Genomic DNA, 17,833 nt, shown 5'->3' with positions numbered 1-17,833 from the left:
TGATCTTAAACTAGAGATTTTACTAATATAATCAAATTGCAGCTCGAATCTCGTAATTAGGGGTGTACAGAGTAAACCGATAAACCGCACCAAACCGAGTCAAACCGAGAAAAAAAAACCGACTAGTGGTTTGGTTTGACTTGGTTTGGTGTTGGAAAAAAAAACCCGACCATAATTGGTTTGGCTTGGTTTTAGCTAAAAAAAGTCAAACCGAACCAAACCAACCCGACATTACATGTATTCAATTTTTAAAATATTTTATACATAAAAATATTTATTTGTAATGTAATTTATAAATATTTCTTAATTCTTTTCATAGTTTTTCATCTATTATCATATTATTCAAGCTTGAACTTAGGATTTTGAATGTGAATAAGTTTTATATCCTATGGATGTTGGTGACTCATATAAAGTCCAAACCAAAACCAACTCAACACTAATACTAACAAAAGAATTTCAATTTACCCATAGAAATGACAATAATGTTGGATATCTATTCTTTAGTTTTGCATAATTGGTTTAGAGAGTGAAAATACAAAACTTAAGTTTTTTTTTTCTTGTCATGTAATTAATACTTATTAGTCGTACTTATTTTAGCATGACTTAGTATTTTTAGATTATGGTCATTTTCTTTATGGCTTATTAATTAGCAATATTTATTTTAACCGATTTTATTATCTTTTGTTGAATATTTTAATACAACGTCATCACTCTTCTCACATTTTGTGTTATTTTCTTAATGAAACACCTTAATTATATAGTTGTATCTTACTAGGACTAAAGAAATATTTGACGTAAAAGTTATATGTTTTGTATCAAGATTATTCCGAAAAAAAACCCGAATAACCCGAGAAAACCCGAGGTTGAAAAACCCGAATTATATTGGTTTGGTTTGGTGTATAAATTTAAAAACCCGACGCAATTGGTTTGATTTGGTGTTTAAGAAATCCGAACCAACCCGGTCCATGTACACCCTACTCGTAATCTTGGCCATGTCATTTATAAGGTAAGTATATAAAATGAAAAAATATTGTAATGAAAATTTTACTCAGTATCAAGCAACTTAAAAAATGAATAATACATGGTCTTGAAAGTTTGTGCTTGTTCAGAATTAGATTTTGATTGTGCATCAAATCTTCCGAAAACACCTTAACATATATTTCTTAAATTATTTATGTACATCCGAAGGAACATGTTGACACAAGTGTTGAATTATTGTAGATATATTATATTTACATAGTTCAGCATACTCGTGCAGTGCACGTGCCGAGAAACTAATTTGAAAAAATATATACAATATTTGAAATAAGTGTTTGTTTATCAAATAGACTTATAATTTAAACTTAAAACTTAAGATATATAATTTGAGAAATAGTTTTTAGTAATATCACTCACAAAACATCAATTTTTTTTCATGTCAAACACAATTTCAACTTCGAGATACTGGTTTTTAGCTGAATGTCAAAAATGATTTATTATCAAAGTCTCAATCCAATTGTATCTAAATAGCTACTCTTTGTTCAACTGAAGGATGTAGAAGTCTTTGGAATATTATGATCTTAAATTATAGGTTTTAATAATATAAACAAATTGCACCTTGAATCTAGTAATTTTAACCATATCATTTATAAGGTAAGTATATAAAATAAAGGGATAAGACACTATTACCCCCCGTACTGTGGCCTCAGTTGCTACGACGCACTTTACCTTTTCAAGGGTCCTATTACCCCTTGAACTTTTTAAAAACGGAATAGTTACCACCCTCAAACTGGATATCTACTCTCTTATAGGAGAGTGACATGCACTCTCCTTGCCACATGTATCTTTATTTGTTTTCTATTTTTTTAAATTCTTTTTGCTTACGTGTCAATTTTTAAAAGAATTGAAACAGAATTTTCTTTTAAACAAAATGAAAAATGATATTTAAAAAAAATCTGAAATTTTGATATTTAAAAAAAAAAAAAATTGAAAACATGGATTTTTTAAACTATAGAAAACTGCGGGTTTTTTTTTAAATGTCTTAAAAACCCTAGATAGTCATGATTTCATTTTTTTTAGAACACTTTTATTTTTCAAATAAAATCTGGATTATTGTTAAAAAAAAAACTGGAAAAAAGTGTTTTTTTCTTGTCAAAATGTGAAAAAACTGAATTTTTATACAAATTTGGAAAAACTAATTGTTTTTTTAAAATGTGGAAACCCCGTTTTTTAAAACTAAATCTGGAAAATCAGATTTTTCTTCATATATAGTAAAAAATAATCAGTTTTCCACATTTAAAAAAAATCTGTTTAGAAAAAAACTTTAAGTTTTAATGATAATTAATTAGGTGTAATTAAATGTGAAGTACCCAATTAAAAAATGACACGTGCCATATTTTTATGCTTCTCACTCTCCGAGAGTGAAATACACTCTCCTTGCCACGTCAGCGCTTAGGGTGGTAATTATTCCGTTTTAAAAAAGTTAAGGGGGTTAATAGGAACCTTAAAAAAGTAAGGTGTGTCGTAGCAACTTTGGCCAAAGTTCAGGGGGGTAACAGTGCCTTATCCCTAAAATAAAAGATATTGTAATGAAAATTTTACTAAATACCGAACATGACATTCTTTTCAAAGAACTTGAAAAATGAATGACACATGGTCTTGGAAGTTTGTGCTTATTCAGGAGTAAATTTTTATTGTCCATCAAATCTTCCAAAAGCACCTTAACATGTGTTTCTTCAATTGTTTTTCTACATCCCAAAAGGAACATGTTTACACAAGTGCATGTTGATTAAGTTTAGATATATCATAGTTACGTAATTTAGCATACCGGTGCAACACATGTGTCAAGAAACTAGTTTAAAAAATATATAAAATATTTAAAATAAGTGTTTGTTTATCAAATAAGTTTATTATTTCAACTTCAAACTGAAGATGTATAATTTAGAAAATAATTTTTAGTAATATTCACTAACAAAATTGCAATTCTTTTTAATGTCAAAACACAATTCCAACTTGAAGATACCATTTTTTAGTTGAATGTCTGATAAGTCGTGGAATTTAGGTTTGATAAGACCACCAACAGCTCAAGCGGAGAAGTTACAAGATTTTGGAAAGAATAAGCTTGATGAATATTAATGTCAATCACTGCTATAGAGAGGAAAATCAAGTGGCTGATAGTTTGGGCAAAATACGCTTCAAGTCAAGATATTGACCTCCATTTTCACTCCTACCAAGCCATACCTAAAGAAGCTAAGGGAAGAGAGCTTATCAATTAGATAAAAGTCAGCTCCCTAGTATAAAGATTCGATATGACAAGGCTAATTTTTTTTGTTAGTTGAGTTATGATTAGCTCATTGTAAATATAGATAATCTGCTTCCACAATAAATCCTACGTTTTTGCTCTGACTAGAGTAGTTTGCCAGTCAGTGTTGTATTCCGAGGTCAGGCTTAGTCCCCCTGTGTAACTTTTTGTTGGAATATAACTAACACTACCTTCTGTTTGTTTAAACAAAAAAAAAAAAAAAAAAAGAAGTAAATCCTAATTGTACTGTTAACCAAAATTATTTATTACATTTTCTCTCAACATCATAGATTCATAGTCAAATTGCCTCATATTGCTCTATTTTACAAGCTTTAGGTGTTAGATATAACAAATTCATTTGATTAACTGTTACACTTATTAATGAAAGCTCATCAACATATTATATCTCCAACTTAAAATTGTAGCTATCTTAATTATTGATCATAATGAACAAATGAGTTCCAGTAGCACAAAGTAAAAATGGAACTGAAAAAAATTCTCAAATTACATATAAGAGAGCATATTGTCATTCGTGTATCCCATTAATACATAGTACAATAGAATACAAATACACACAAAATAGACACCGGATAATCTTTCAGATATAGTAAAATTAAACACTAAAATCTTTTAATCCAGTTTAAAAAGATGTTCATCCACATATACACATAAGGCTGGCCAGTGGGCCGGGACAGCCCGATCCCGCCCCGGCCCATCCCGAATCCCGACCCGGCCCACCCTGTTTCGTTGGGGAAAGAGGGGATAGGGATTGGAGCTTGGCGGGCTCGAACTCGAGATGGGCCTAGAGCTTGTCCCGTGTGACCCGACCCCGCTAGGCCCGCTCCAGTCTCAACCCGTCCCGACCCCGGCCCATCCCGCCCCGGCCCATTACATTTTTAAAGGGTAAAATTAATTATGGGGTGAGGGAGGTTCGAACACATGACCTTAAACCCCCCCACCTGCACTTTAACCAACTGGGCTACAATGCCTTTTGCTAAGCAAACTACATACAATAATAAAGTAGTTAACACAAGTTTTTTTTTTTAAATTCTGTTACAAAATAGCCGTTGCACAAACAGCCATTTGCAATTATAGCCGTTGGCAACGGCTATAATCCGTCACCTTGGCCCCCCAAACACTCCCCAAAATCCCCCTACCCCCTTAATATTTAATTTTAACCCCTAAGTTAGTATATTTACATTTTAACCCAATTTCCAACTATAAATACCTTCTCTTCTTCTCATTTTTTTTCACAAAATTTCCTACCATTTCTCCAATCTCTCTCTCTCTCTCTCTATAATTCTAAATTGCAAACTAAATATTATTTTTTATTTGTTCATTGCTTTCAAATATCGAAAATTGGGAGTGAAGTTAGCAACTAGATTGAGGATCATCGAGTAACGTTTCAATTTTCAACTTCAATTACACCTCGACGATACGCCGGCGTTTGGTACACTCGTTTCATCTTTTAATTTTGTTTACGTACTTAATTTTCTCAAGTTGAACCCTTTATTTACATAATTATAATGGAACGAGGTGGGCGTTTTACTGGTAGGGGTAGTAGGGGTAAGGGTATATGTTCTAGTAATCCTATTCCTAATTATGATGATTTCACTCACGTAGATGAAACTGATCTTTATAATATTGATGTTAATGCAAATGTGCAATCATTAAATCACGAGGTTTTATCTGCAGCTTTTCCAACTACTGAACTTGATGATGATTTAGAAAATGAATTAGAAGATAATTTAGATGACACACCCACTAGTACAGCTCCACCTCAGGCTCAGACACAGTCTCAAGTTGGAACTGGAACCCCTCCTATTCCCCCTAGTATGAGAAGAGGCCCAACACAACGAAAATTAAAATCACCTGCATGGGATTTTTTTGAAAGGGACATTCCTAATCAGGTAGCTATTTGTAAAATTTGCGGCGAACCTTATAAGTTTAAAAGTGGAAAAGGTCAAGGCGGGACAGGGGGTTTAATGAGACACGTGGAAAGAGAACATAAAGACAGGTATAACCAATACATGGCTAAAATTTCGGGTGCGCCTTCTGAGTCGGGACAGAGTTCACATAGTGTTCATAACCAAGTACAGGGTCGAATTAACCCAATGACAGGGGGAATTATAGGTCCGAAATATGATAAACACAAAGATCGGGAAAATTTAGCAAAATTAGTTGTTGTGGAGGGTTTGCCTTTTTCGTTTCCTTCCTCTCCTGGTTTTATTCATTATATTCGAGAAACATATAACCCTGCTTTTAATGGTTTTCCTAGATCAACTGTTAGAAGAGATGTTTTTAAATTTGCGCATGAATATCAACAATATTTACGTTATGCATTGTATCATTTAGAGGGTAAAGTGGCTATCACCTCTGACATAGGTCGTAGTACTAATGGTAACGATTATTTAACCGTTACATGTCATTGGATTGATCAAAATTGGTTTATGCAAAAACGTGTTATAGCATATAGATATATTGATGAAAGGCACACTGGAAATTTTATTTCAAGAAATATTCATGAAGTTAGTGAATATTATGCAATTAATGATAAAATTATGACTATTTCATTAGATAATGCTTCTAGTAATTCTAAAGCTATAAACACTTTAAAAACTCGATGGACTCCATCTTTTCCCCATATTTTTCATGTTAGATGTGCATGTCATATTTATAACTTAGTTGTAAAAGATGGCTTAAAACTTTTTAGTTGTATTCTTGATAAAGTACAATTTGCTATCAACTTTGTTTTTAAAGGTAATAAAATACAAAGACGTAAAGAGTTTAAAAAAACATGTGTGGATTGTGAATTACCTTTTAGGAGAATTCCAGAAGAAGTTGCAACTAGGTGGAATTCTTTGTATGAACAATTAGTTGTTGCTCACGAGTATAGAAGGCCTTTAACTTTAGTATTTAACGCCCATAATCAAAATCCTTCTGATATGCTTGTAGATGATGATTGGGAACAAATTTGGGAACTTATTGTATTCTTAGAGAAATTTTTTCTAGCTACTAAGGAATTTTCTGGTGTTTATTATCCTACGATTTCCTCTATGTTATTTTATATAGCTCTAATATCTTTGTTATTTAATGAATATAAGAAAAAACCAATTTACATCCAAGCTGTTACAAAAATGATTGAAAAATTTAAAAAATATTTTTTTCCTATTCCCACTATTTATTTTATTGGTGCTGTATTAAATCCTACTATTAAAGTAGATGGTTGTAGTGCCCTTGTTGAAACAATTTATGAATGCCTAGAAATACCTGAAACAGAATTACCAACTAAGGAATATGTTATCGCTGGCATACAACCACAATGCAAAGCTATGTATATGTATTACCAAGAGGAAAGTGCAAATAATCAACCTGCTTCTGTACCTTCTTCTTCTGAAGTTCAACCTTATAAAAAACATGCTATTTCTACTTCAAGTATTCAAGGCCTTCGAAATAGAATGTATAGCGGTTCAAGTGCTTCACAAATTAGCGAGTTTGATGTTTATGTTTTGCAGGGTGTTGTGCCGTTCGAATCAATTACTGATGAAAATGGACGTGAAGACTTGCTGAAATACTGGAGGGAGAATCAAAAGACATTTCCGACTCTATCAAAGATGGCCCGAGATGTGTTGAATATTCAAGCGTCATCTATAGCTTCTGAAAGCGCTTTTAGTGCTGGAAGATTTCAAATAGGAGAGCATAGACACTCATTGGCGGGAGACAGTTTGGAGATTGCAGTTTTATTTAGAGATTGGATTAGAGCGGAGCGTAGAAGGTGCGGTCAACCAGAGATCAATGAAGAAGATGACTACAATTACAACGTAATCTTATCCGAGGGAGCAGGAAGTGACGTTGAAGACTTTAACCAACAAATCCCAATTCCGACTGAAGATCCTCAAGAGATTGTCAGAAAATTAGAAAAAGTGTGGTTGCATATGTAATTTCTTTTAATGCCAATTCTACTTTGTGATTTGCAACTTTTGAACTACAAAACAAAGTTGCAATTTTGAAATTGTATTAGAAAAAAAAAACATATTTCTAATAAATAATAGAAAAAGGCTATTAGCCTTTGGGATGTTTTTTCACTGTCTTGTTCAATTATTTAAGTGTTCGAAAAAAAAAATTAAATGTCCAAGAAAAAGTTGAAAAAAATCCCCACAAATCCCCCTTCCCGTCCCATCCCCTCCCCCCAAATCCCGTCCCCCCCGATAGTGGGATGTGGGACGGGATGGGACCACCTCCCATCCCCCTAATCCCGTCCCCCTCCGTCCCCCTAATCTCGATCCCGACCCACTCCACCATCCCCCCAAATCCCCGTCCCCTTAATCCCGTCCCGTCCCGTCCCATCCCGTCCCACTGGCCAGCCCTATATACACATAGTGTATGCCCAAAAAAAAAAAAACTTATTTCAAGTATAGCCACATGTTAGTATTCAACAAATACAATTTGCAGATGATTTTTGTTTTCAAATTACATTATGAGGTCTTAGTTTATGTTGCCTTGGAGTTGGTATACCATATATATTCAGTCGGTTGATGCGTAGAAATGATCAAACATTATTCAATAATTTAATTGAAATATGTCACCGAAATTAACAAAATGGCTCACATATGACAATTTAAAAAAGGGTGAGAGGCTGGGGTTGGTAAGTAATGAAGAGTTTAGATAATGTCACGTGGCAAAATCTAGTAATAATAGGGCTCCGTCAGTGGTTAGTGGCACAAATGAACCCAATTATTAACGAGTGGCATGAATGAGCCATTTCGAATAGTTTGATGATATATTAGAGCTTTTCCCGTAATAATATAATAATTGATATGAGCAAATTTAATTGATCTAATTTTTTTGTTCTACTCATTTATTTCATTATTGAATGACATTAACTTTTATGATTGATTACTACTTATCACTCTTTTTCTTTCTTACGAAAATACGTTAAGTTGTTTTATAGATAAATCCATAACATAGATTAAAACAAGAAAATAAAAACATATTAAATATTTGTTTTTAAAAAAGAAGATAAAGGTAGATAAACTGAAGTTATGGCGAGCACTCTGGCGAGGTTGCCGTCACCTGAGTATTAGGGTTGAGAATGTGTTGGGTCATTGTCTCTTTGAACCGAGTTTTGTATTTTTTTTTTGTTTTCTATTTGCTTTTGTTGTTTTTCTTTTGTTTATTATTATTAATAAAATATTCCTTCACTAAGTATCCGAAAAAAAAAAAGTTAGAAAAAACTAAAGGATAAATAGGCATTAGAAAAAGTCAATTTAGATATAATGAGAAGAATGACTACTATTCAAAGTTGGAGGAAAAGATTAATCATTAAAGTAAATTTGAAGGTATAAATGATTCTTTTTTTTAATTAATCATCCATATTAGATAATCTCTCTATGGAATGGGGTGTAAATTATTTATATCCGGGTAAAAATATATTATGCTCCAATTTAAATCCCGAATTTAGTCAAATTGAATTTTCGGTAAACAAAAATTGTCAAATGAGAGGTCCCATGTCATAGAAGTTCTCAGATGGAATATTTCTTATTTATAGGACCCTACTAGGGGTTGATGTCGTTAGAAATTAGTGCTGAGGGACTAGCTAGCAATTATTTAAGAGGGTTTCCTAGTTCAATATGGACATGGGAGCAACCACACTGTGTTACCCTAGTTTCATTAGATAGTTACAAAATCCTAGTTTTAGTCAAATTACACTTAGGGATCGTTTGGTACGAAGGATAAACATAAATAGTCCTGGGATAAGAATTTAAAAATTCCTTATCCCTTGTTTGGTTAGTAATCATGGAATAAGTTATCCCAGGAGTAAAAATAGCGTTGAGATAACTTATACCTGCCATAGGGTGGAATAATTTATCCCAGGATAAGTTATCCCGGGATAAGGAAGAAACCTCTTCTTTTTAGAAATTATCCAATGTATAATACTTTTAGTCCAAAATAACTCTAGAATAACTAATCCCAGCATAACATATCCCAACGTAATTAATCCCAGCATAACTTAAGCCTCTCGTTTGCGTCATAGTAGAACCTATGGTTTCACAGTCGGGTATGCCCTTGGAATTTAGACTCGTGTCCGAGTTTTGGAGATAGAAAGTGCCTTACCCCATGTAAAAAGATACCAACAGGTATTCCGGGCAATTTACAGAGTTAGAAGTTGAACGAATCGAATCGACGCGATCTGAGCTAAATCTGAGAAATCTGCAGACACTAGTCATCATCGACGGGTCGTCGACATGGTCGACGGACCATCATTGTGCGGCGTCGACAGGGTTCCGCAGCCTTACAACTGCAGGCGCAGGTCGACGGAGCAAGTCGACGAACCGTCGACACGTCGACGGACCGTCGACACGTCGACGGGCCGTCGACCCGCTCGTCGAACCGGACCGCTGTAGCCTTTTTAATTCCAAGTATAAATATAGGAGCCACGAACTTATTTCTCATTTTCCTCCATTCCAAATCAGAAAAACCCTAATGTTTTCACTCCCAATATTTCCTATCATAATAGTGGAGATTTGGTAAGCTCCGAGCCCCGTAAAACCCGAGCTTGTGAAGAAGAAGGTTGCTTCTAGGGTTTCTTCAAGATTGTAAAGCTTAGGAAGTTGGAGTTGAAGTGATTCTTGGGATCTTAGACCCCTCAAGGTATGTAAATGATTTCTACCCTTATATTTAAATTGATTATCAAGAGTTTTAGTGATTTTAAGTAAAGAGAGGGTATTTGTGGAAGTGGCAAGTTGATGAAGGGCAAGGTAGTGATTTGAGGTTATTTTAAGAGGTGATTGGGGATAAATTTGAGTATATATTTATATATAAGTGTTGTCTTTGTTATTGTGATTGATGTTGGATCAATTGTGAAGTTGAAGAGTTGTTGAGCTTACTAGGAAAATATTGTCTACAAATCGTTAAGCTCTATATGCTCCTAAAGGAGGTTAGTAAGTGAAGTAAATAGTTTAATGAAGGCCTATGTTATCTTAATTGAAGACTCACGAGTTCCAGAGGTAGAAGTTGGACGACTGGACATACTCCAAGGTATGTTAAGGCTACCCTTTCTTTCTTTTGGCATAGTCCTATGATATGAGCCAACGAGCGAGTAAGCGAGCTTCCATATTACTCTACTCTTAGAAGCATTAGGAGTACTTCAGTCTTTGATGTTTATATACCCCGTTTATGATGATTCCTTCTGTTCATGGGTCTAGCTTTATGTATCCAGTTCTGTGTATACAGTTTATTCATGCATTACATTCATTATATATCCATGTACATTGACCCGTGACCAGAAGGCGTTATATACACGAATATTAGATATATGTGGGGTATGAGAAAGAGATAGGCATTAGACACGCATTACCACCTGATCAGCTGGTGCATAGTGCTGACGATATTGATTATGGCCGTAGAGGAGCCGATATGATATGATAAGATGCCATAGAGGCTTGACAGGCGTTATACACACATAAATATATCAGGCGTTATACACGCACATATATCTAGATGTATGACCTTCATTGATAGTCATGATCATGCATATTATGCGCCCACAGTGGCATTATCAGTTACATAGATTCATGTAGACACACACAACTACTAGTTTATACAAGCATATGCAGATAGTCGTTTCAGCTTATGAGTTAAGATCTTATTCATGATTCTTATTTATATATGTTGTTGGTATGCCTTACATACTCATACATTATCCATACTGACTCCCCGTTGCTCGGGGGGCTGCTTTCAAGCCCGTAGGTACAAGTAGAAAGGTAGGTGGTCCAACTTAGTAGGACCTTTATCCAGCAGTGATCAGTGCACTCCATTTGATCCGGAGTTGCAGTCTATTTTGGTAAGCCATTATTTTGAGATGTATATAGATGGGTATGATGGGGCCCTGTCCCGTCCTTTCTACAGCTTTTATTCCAGTAGAGGTCCGTAGACAGTTGTATGTACTAGTCAGACGATGTAGCCTTATCGGCTTCTATTCTTTTGTGTACAATATATGTAGTAGCCTAGCTGGCTTGCACTGTTCTTCAGCATGTTGTGTATATATGCAGATTGTTCAGAGTTCATGATGTCGCCTAATTATGAGATCAGTTTAAGTCAGTTTATGGGCCGTTGATGTTCAGTAAGATTCAGATATGAGTATAAGAGTGTTTGGTCGCTAGAGGTCAGATGCTCGTCACGACTCATCGGCTTGGGTCATGATAGAAGCGGTATCAGAGCAGTTCCGTCCTAGGGTTTTCTACAGACCATGTCTAGTAGAGTTTTATTTATGGGCGTGTTGCGCACCATACTTATAAACAGGAGGCTACAGGACATTTAGGATAATGTCATTCTTTCTCTCTTAGCCTGTTCGATAGAGCCATGTGTTAAGCTTTCCCTTTCTGATGAGTTGCTTTGATTTCAGCGATGCCCCGCGAGAAAGCTACAGCTGCCCAAAAGGGAAAGAGAGCGGACGGTTAGGCCACTAGCCATACACGGCAGGCCACGAGGGCCCAGGATGAGATTCAGAGTGAGGGGCCATCTGAGACATCGCATACCCCGCCTCCAGCACCTGCCCCAGTTCCTCAGCCGGATGCACCAGGCCAGGATGTGTGCGATGTTGTGCAGCTATTGACTAGATTAGTAGCCGCCCAGGCTCAGCGGCAGGGAGTTGGTGTTGACCAGGCAGACAAGGCCGGTAGTTCGAAGGTTAAGACCTTCCTTGGTTATATATATATATACCGAGTTTTCTATGGTAAAGCAAAATATGGACCCCCAGGATTTCATTAATGGTATGCAGAGGACCTTGAGGGTTATGCACGCGGATGAGGTTGAATCGGTAGAGTTGGCTTCATATAGACTCCGAGATATTGCGATACAGTGGTATCAGGCATGAGAGTTATCTAGGGTAGAGAATGCCCCTCCAGCTGTGTGGAGAGAGTTCTCAGATGCTTTTCTTCGCCATTATTTACCTCCAGAGGTCCGACGGGCCCGAGCAGACAGGTTTCTACGTATCAAGCAGGGCAGTATGAATGTTCAAGAGTATTGTGTACACTTCGATTCCTTGGCTAGATATGCCCCAACCATGGTGGCTGAGATGGAGGATAGAGTTTATCACTTTGTGGCTGGTCTAGGGCCTCACTTGATAGATGAGTGTATAACTGCTGCATTACCGCCAGGCATGGATATCTCCCGTATACAGGCGTATGAACAAAATTTGGAGGATCGTAAACGTCAGCGGAGGATAGAGAGTGAGCGTGACCGGGGTCGTGGTAAGAGGGCTAGATCTTTTGATATGGTTGGTGAGTTCAGGGGAGGACAGAGACAGCAGCATTCCAGATATTCTTATCAGTCGGCAAGGAGTGCACCTCCGTAATTTTCAAGCCCTAGGTTTGATCGGTCTTCTTATTTTGGAGCGGTACAGAGTTAGAGCATCAGGCTCTCAGTACTGACCATAGTCAGGCCAGGTGAGGCCACCATTTCCACAGTGTAATCAGTGTGGTAGACTACATGCCGGGTAGTGTCGATTGGGATTGGATGGTTGCTATGCTTGTGGTCAGACAGGCCACAGGATGAGGGAGTGCCCGAGGAGGGATGGTACATGTATGGTTTAGCCTACGGGGTCTATAGCTGGTTCTTCTTCTGCAGCACACTCTTCAGGCAAGCTTTTCAGACACCAGAAGGACGGGGTAGAGGGAGGAGTGAAGCATCCAGCTCGAGCGGTCCTCAGCACCGCGTATATGCATTTGCTGGTAGACAGGACCGTGAGAAGTCTCCTAATGTTGCTACAGGTATATTATCAGTTTCCTCCCATGATGTTTATGCACTGATTGACCCAGGTTCCACTTTATCATATGTTACGCCCTTTGTTGCCGGCAAGTTTGGGATAAAACCCGAGTTGATTAAACCTTTTGAGATGTCTACGCCAGTTGGTGATCCGATTATAGCTAGGAGGGTGTACCGGGGCTGTGTTGTTATAGTTTGTGACCGCCATACCGTAGCAGATCTAATTGAGTTAGATATGATTGATTTCGATGTCATTCTGGGCATGGACTAGTTGGCTTCTTGTTATGCTAATGTTGATTGTAGAACAAAGATAGTTCGATTTCAGTTCCTAGGCGAGCCAGTCCTAGAGTGGAAGGGCAATGCTGCTTCGCCTAGGGGAAGGTTTATTTCCTACCTTAAAGCAGAGAAGATGATCAGAAAAGGGTATATTTTTCACCTAGTTCGAGTTCAAGATGTGAAAGCAGAGTCGCCGACTCTTCAGTCTGTCCCTGTGGTTAATGAGTTCCTAGAGGTGTTTCCAGATGAGCTTCCAAGCATTCCTCCAGAAAGAGAGATTGATTTTACTATTAATTTATTGCCAGATACTCAGCCAATATTTATTTCTCCTTATAGGATGGCACCTGCGGAGTTGAAAGAATTGAAGGAGCAGTTGAAAGATTTTCTTGGGAAGGGCTTTATTAGGCCTCACACATCACCTAGGGAGCACCGGTATTATTTATAAGAAAGAATAATGGCTTTTTGCGAATGTGTATTGATTATAGGCAATTGAATAAAGTGATTGTAAAGAATAAGTATCCGCTCTCGAGGATCGATGATTTATTCGATCAGTTGCAAGGCGCTAAATATTTCTCGAAGATAGACTTGAGATCAGGATATCACCAGGTCAGGGTGAAGGAGGAAGACATTCCGAAGATGACATTCCAGACTAGATATGGCCACTATGAGTTTCGTGTTATGTCGTTCGGGCTAACTAATGCCCTGGTCGTATTCATGGATTTGATGAATCGTGTATTCAGACCCTTCCTAGATTTGTTCGTGATTGTGTTTATAGATGATATTCTGGTTTATTTGCCGTCAGAGGCTGATCATGCAGAACATCTACGAACAGTGCATGGAATTCTTCGAGAGAGAGTGGTATGCCATGTTTTCCAAGTGTGAGTTCTGGTTGAACTCTGCGGCTTTTCTGGGTCACATTATTTCGGAGGAAGGCATTAGAGTGGATGCCCAAAAGATTGAGGCTGTGAAGAGTTGGCCAAGGCCCACGGGACCAACAGAGATACGTAGCTTCTTAGGCTTGGCAGGGTATTATAGAAGGTTCGTAGAAGGAATTTCCTCTCTTTCAGCCCCATTGACTAAGTTGACTCAGAAATCAGCTAAGTTCCAATGGACGGATGCTTATGAGTAGAGTTTTCAGACGTTGAAGGATAAGTTGACTTCAGCACCAGTTTTGACTCTTCCAGAAAGAGCAGATGGCTATGTGGTATATTGTGATGCTTCAGGTGTTGGATTGGGCTGTGTGTTGATGCAGCACGGTAAGTTGTCGCTTATGCTTCTAGACAGTTGAAGAAGCACGAGAAGAATTATCTGACCCATGATCTTGAGCTAGCGGCAGTGATTTATGTTTTGAAAATATGGAGGCACTACTTATACGGTGTCCATGTTGATATCTATACTGATCATAAGAGTCTCCAGTACATCTTTAAGCAGAAGGACTTGAACTTGAGTCAAAGGCGATGGTTAGAGTTGCTAAAGGATTATGATATGGATATTCTGTACCATCCCGGGAAAGCTAATGTAGTAGCCGATGCCCTTAGTCGTAAGTCCATGGGTAGCTTGTCATATATGCCACCAGAGAAAAGAGAAATGGTCCGTGAAGTTCATCAATTAGCTAGCCTCGGAGTTCGATTGATAGATTCAGGAGATGCAGGGGTTACTGTTCAAGACACAGCGGTGTCATCTCTGGTAGTAGAGATAAAAGTGCGTCAGTATGAGGATCCTGTTTTAGTCCATTACCGAGATACAACACCCAGAAAGAAAAGATACCCTTTGTGATTACAGGAGATGGAGTACTCCGGTATAGAGGTAGATTGTGCGTCCCTAATGTTGTAGGGCTTCGTCAATAGTTTATGGGGGAAGCACATCACTCTCGCTATTCTATTCACCCAGGCTCAACAAATATCTACCATGATCTCAAGGAAGTTTATTGGCGGGATGGTATGAAAAGAGATATAGCAGAATTTGTTGCTCAGTGTCCAAACTGTTAGCAGGTCAAAATAGAGCACCAGAAGCCCGGAGGTCTATTGCACGCTATGGAGATTCTGACATGGAAGTGGGAGGTAATTAATATGGACTTTATTACAGGGTTGCCCCGTACTCAGCGGAAGTGTGATTCGATATGGGTCATAGTTGATAGGCTTACAAAGTCAGCCCATTTTCTGCCTGTCAGAACTACTTATGCAGCTGAGGATTGCGCGAAGCTTTATCTTAAGGAGATTGTACGACATCATGGTGTTCCTACAACCATTATTAGATAGGGGAGCACATTTCACAGCTAAATTCAGGAAGTCTTTTCAGCAGGGATTGGAGACTCAGGTGAGTCTTAGTACGGCGTTCTATCCGCAGACAGACGGACAAGCAGAGCGTACTATACATACCCTGGAGGATATGCTTAGAGCTTGCGTACCTGATTTTCAAGGTAGCTGGGATGATCATTTGCCTATTATCGAGTTTGCCTATAACAACAGTTACCATTTCAGTATTCAAATGGCTCTTTATGAGGCCTTATATGAGCGGAGATGTAGATCGCCCATAGGATGGTTTGTTGTCGGGGAGAATCAGTTAGTAGGCCCAGACTTAATTCAACAAGCAGTTAATAAGGTGAAAGTGATTCGAGAAAGATTGCTAACAGCTCAGAGTCGACAGAAATCCTATGCGGATAATCGGCGACGTAAGCTAGAGTTCGAGATGGGCGATTGGGTGTTCCTGAAAGTTTCGCCTATGAAGGGAGTGATAAGGTTTGGTAAGAAGGGTAAGTTGAGCCCTCGATATATTGGGCCATATCAGATTATTCGTATTGTGGGTACGGTGGCATATGAGCTAGAATTGTCTTTTGAGTTAGAGTCGGTACATCAGGTATTTCATGTGTCTATGCTTCATAAATGTATATCAGATCCTTCGAGAGTTGTACCAGTGGATGATATCCAGGTGATCGAGCAGTTATCGTACGAAGAGGTTCCCGTGGCTATATTGGACAAGCAGGTTCATCAGTTACGAAGCAAGAATGTAGCTTCAGTTAAAGTTTTATGGAGGAATAAAAATGTTGAGGAGATGACTTGGTAAGCTAAAGAGGCAATGAATATTAAGTATCCGCATTTGTTTCCAGCAGTACAGGAGGTTTAGTCTGAGGCATCATCACCCCCAGGTATTATTCCATTTTTAGCTATCGTGATTGGTCGTGTGAGGCCATGGTATTGTATGTAGTAGTATGTGGCCCTGTGTGGCATTATTTTGGGTTGCTGGTGCAGGTGGATTGGTATGAGCATAGGGGAAACTCTGCCGAAATTTTTATAGCCCATGTTTGTTTGAACATTCAGGGACGAACGTTACTAGGGGGGGAGAATGTTACGCTCTCGTTTGTGTCATAGTAGAACCTATGGTTTCACAGTCGGGTATGCCCTTGAAATTTAGACTCGTGTCTGAGTTTTGGAGATAGAAAGTGCCTTACCCCATGTGCAAAGGTACCAGCAGGTATTCCGGGCAATTTACAGAGTTAGAAGTTGAATGAATCGAATCGACGCGATCTGACCTGAATTTGAGAAATCTGCAGACACCAGTCATCGTCGACGCACAATCATTGTGCGGCGTCAATAAGGTTCCAGAGCCTTGCATCTGTAGGCGCAGGTCGACGGGCCGTCGACCCGCTCGTCGAACCGGACCGCTGTAGCCTTTTTAATTCCAAGTATAAATATAGGAACCACGACCTTATTTGCCATTTTCCTCCATTCCAAATCAGAAAAACCCTAATGTTTTCACTCCTAATATTTCCTATCATAATAGTGGAGATTTGGTAAGATCCGAGCCCTGTAAAACCCGAGCTTGTGAAGAAGAAGGTTGCTTCTAGGGTTTCTTCAAGATTGTAAAGCTTAGGAAGTTGGAGTTGAAGTGATTCTTGGGATATTAGACCCTTCAAGGTATGTAAATGATTTCTACCCTTATATTTAAATTGATTATCAAGAGTTTTAGTGATTTTAAGTACAGAGAGGGTATTTGTGGAAGTGGCAAGTTGATGAAGGGCAAGGTAGTGATTTGAGGTTATTTTAAGAGGTGATTGGGGATAAATTTGAGTATATATTTATATATAAGTGTTGTCTTTGTTATTGTGATTGATGTTGGATCAATTGTGAAGTTGAAGAGTTGTTGAGCTTACCAGGAAAATATTGTCTACAAATCGTTAAGCTCTATATGCTCCTAAAGGAGGTTAGTAAGTGAAGTAAATAGTTTAATGAAGGCCTATGTTATCTTAATTGAAGACTCACGAGTTCCAGAGGTAGAAGTTGGACGACTGGACATACTCCAAGGTATGTTAAGGCTACCCTTTCTTTCTTTTGGCATAGTCCTATGATATGAGCCAACGAGCGAGTAAGCGAGCTTCCATATTACTCTACTCTTAGAAGCATTAGGAGTACTTCAGTCTTTGATGTTTATATATCCCGTTTATGATGATTCCTTCTTTTCATGGGTCTAGCTTTATGTATCCAGTTCTGTGTATACAGTTTATTCATGCATTAC

The sequence above is a fragment of the Lycium barbarum genome, chromosome 3 (genome assembly GCF_019175385.1).
Source record: "Lycium barbarum isolate Lr01 chromosome 3, ASM1917538v2, whole genome shotgun sequence".
Lineage (NCBI taxonomy): Eukaryota > Viridiplantae > Streptophyta > Magnoliopsida > Solanales > Solanaceae > Lycium > Lycium barbarum.
This window is presented reverse-complemented; position numbering follows the sequence as displayed.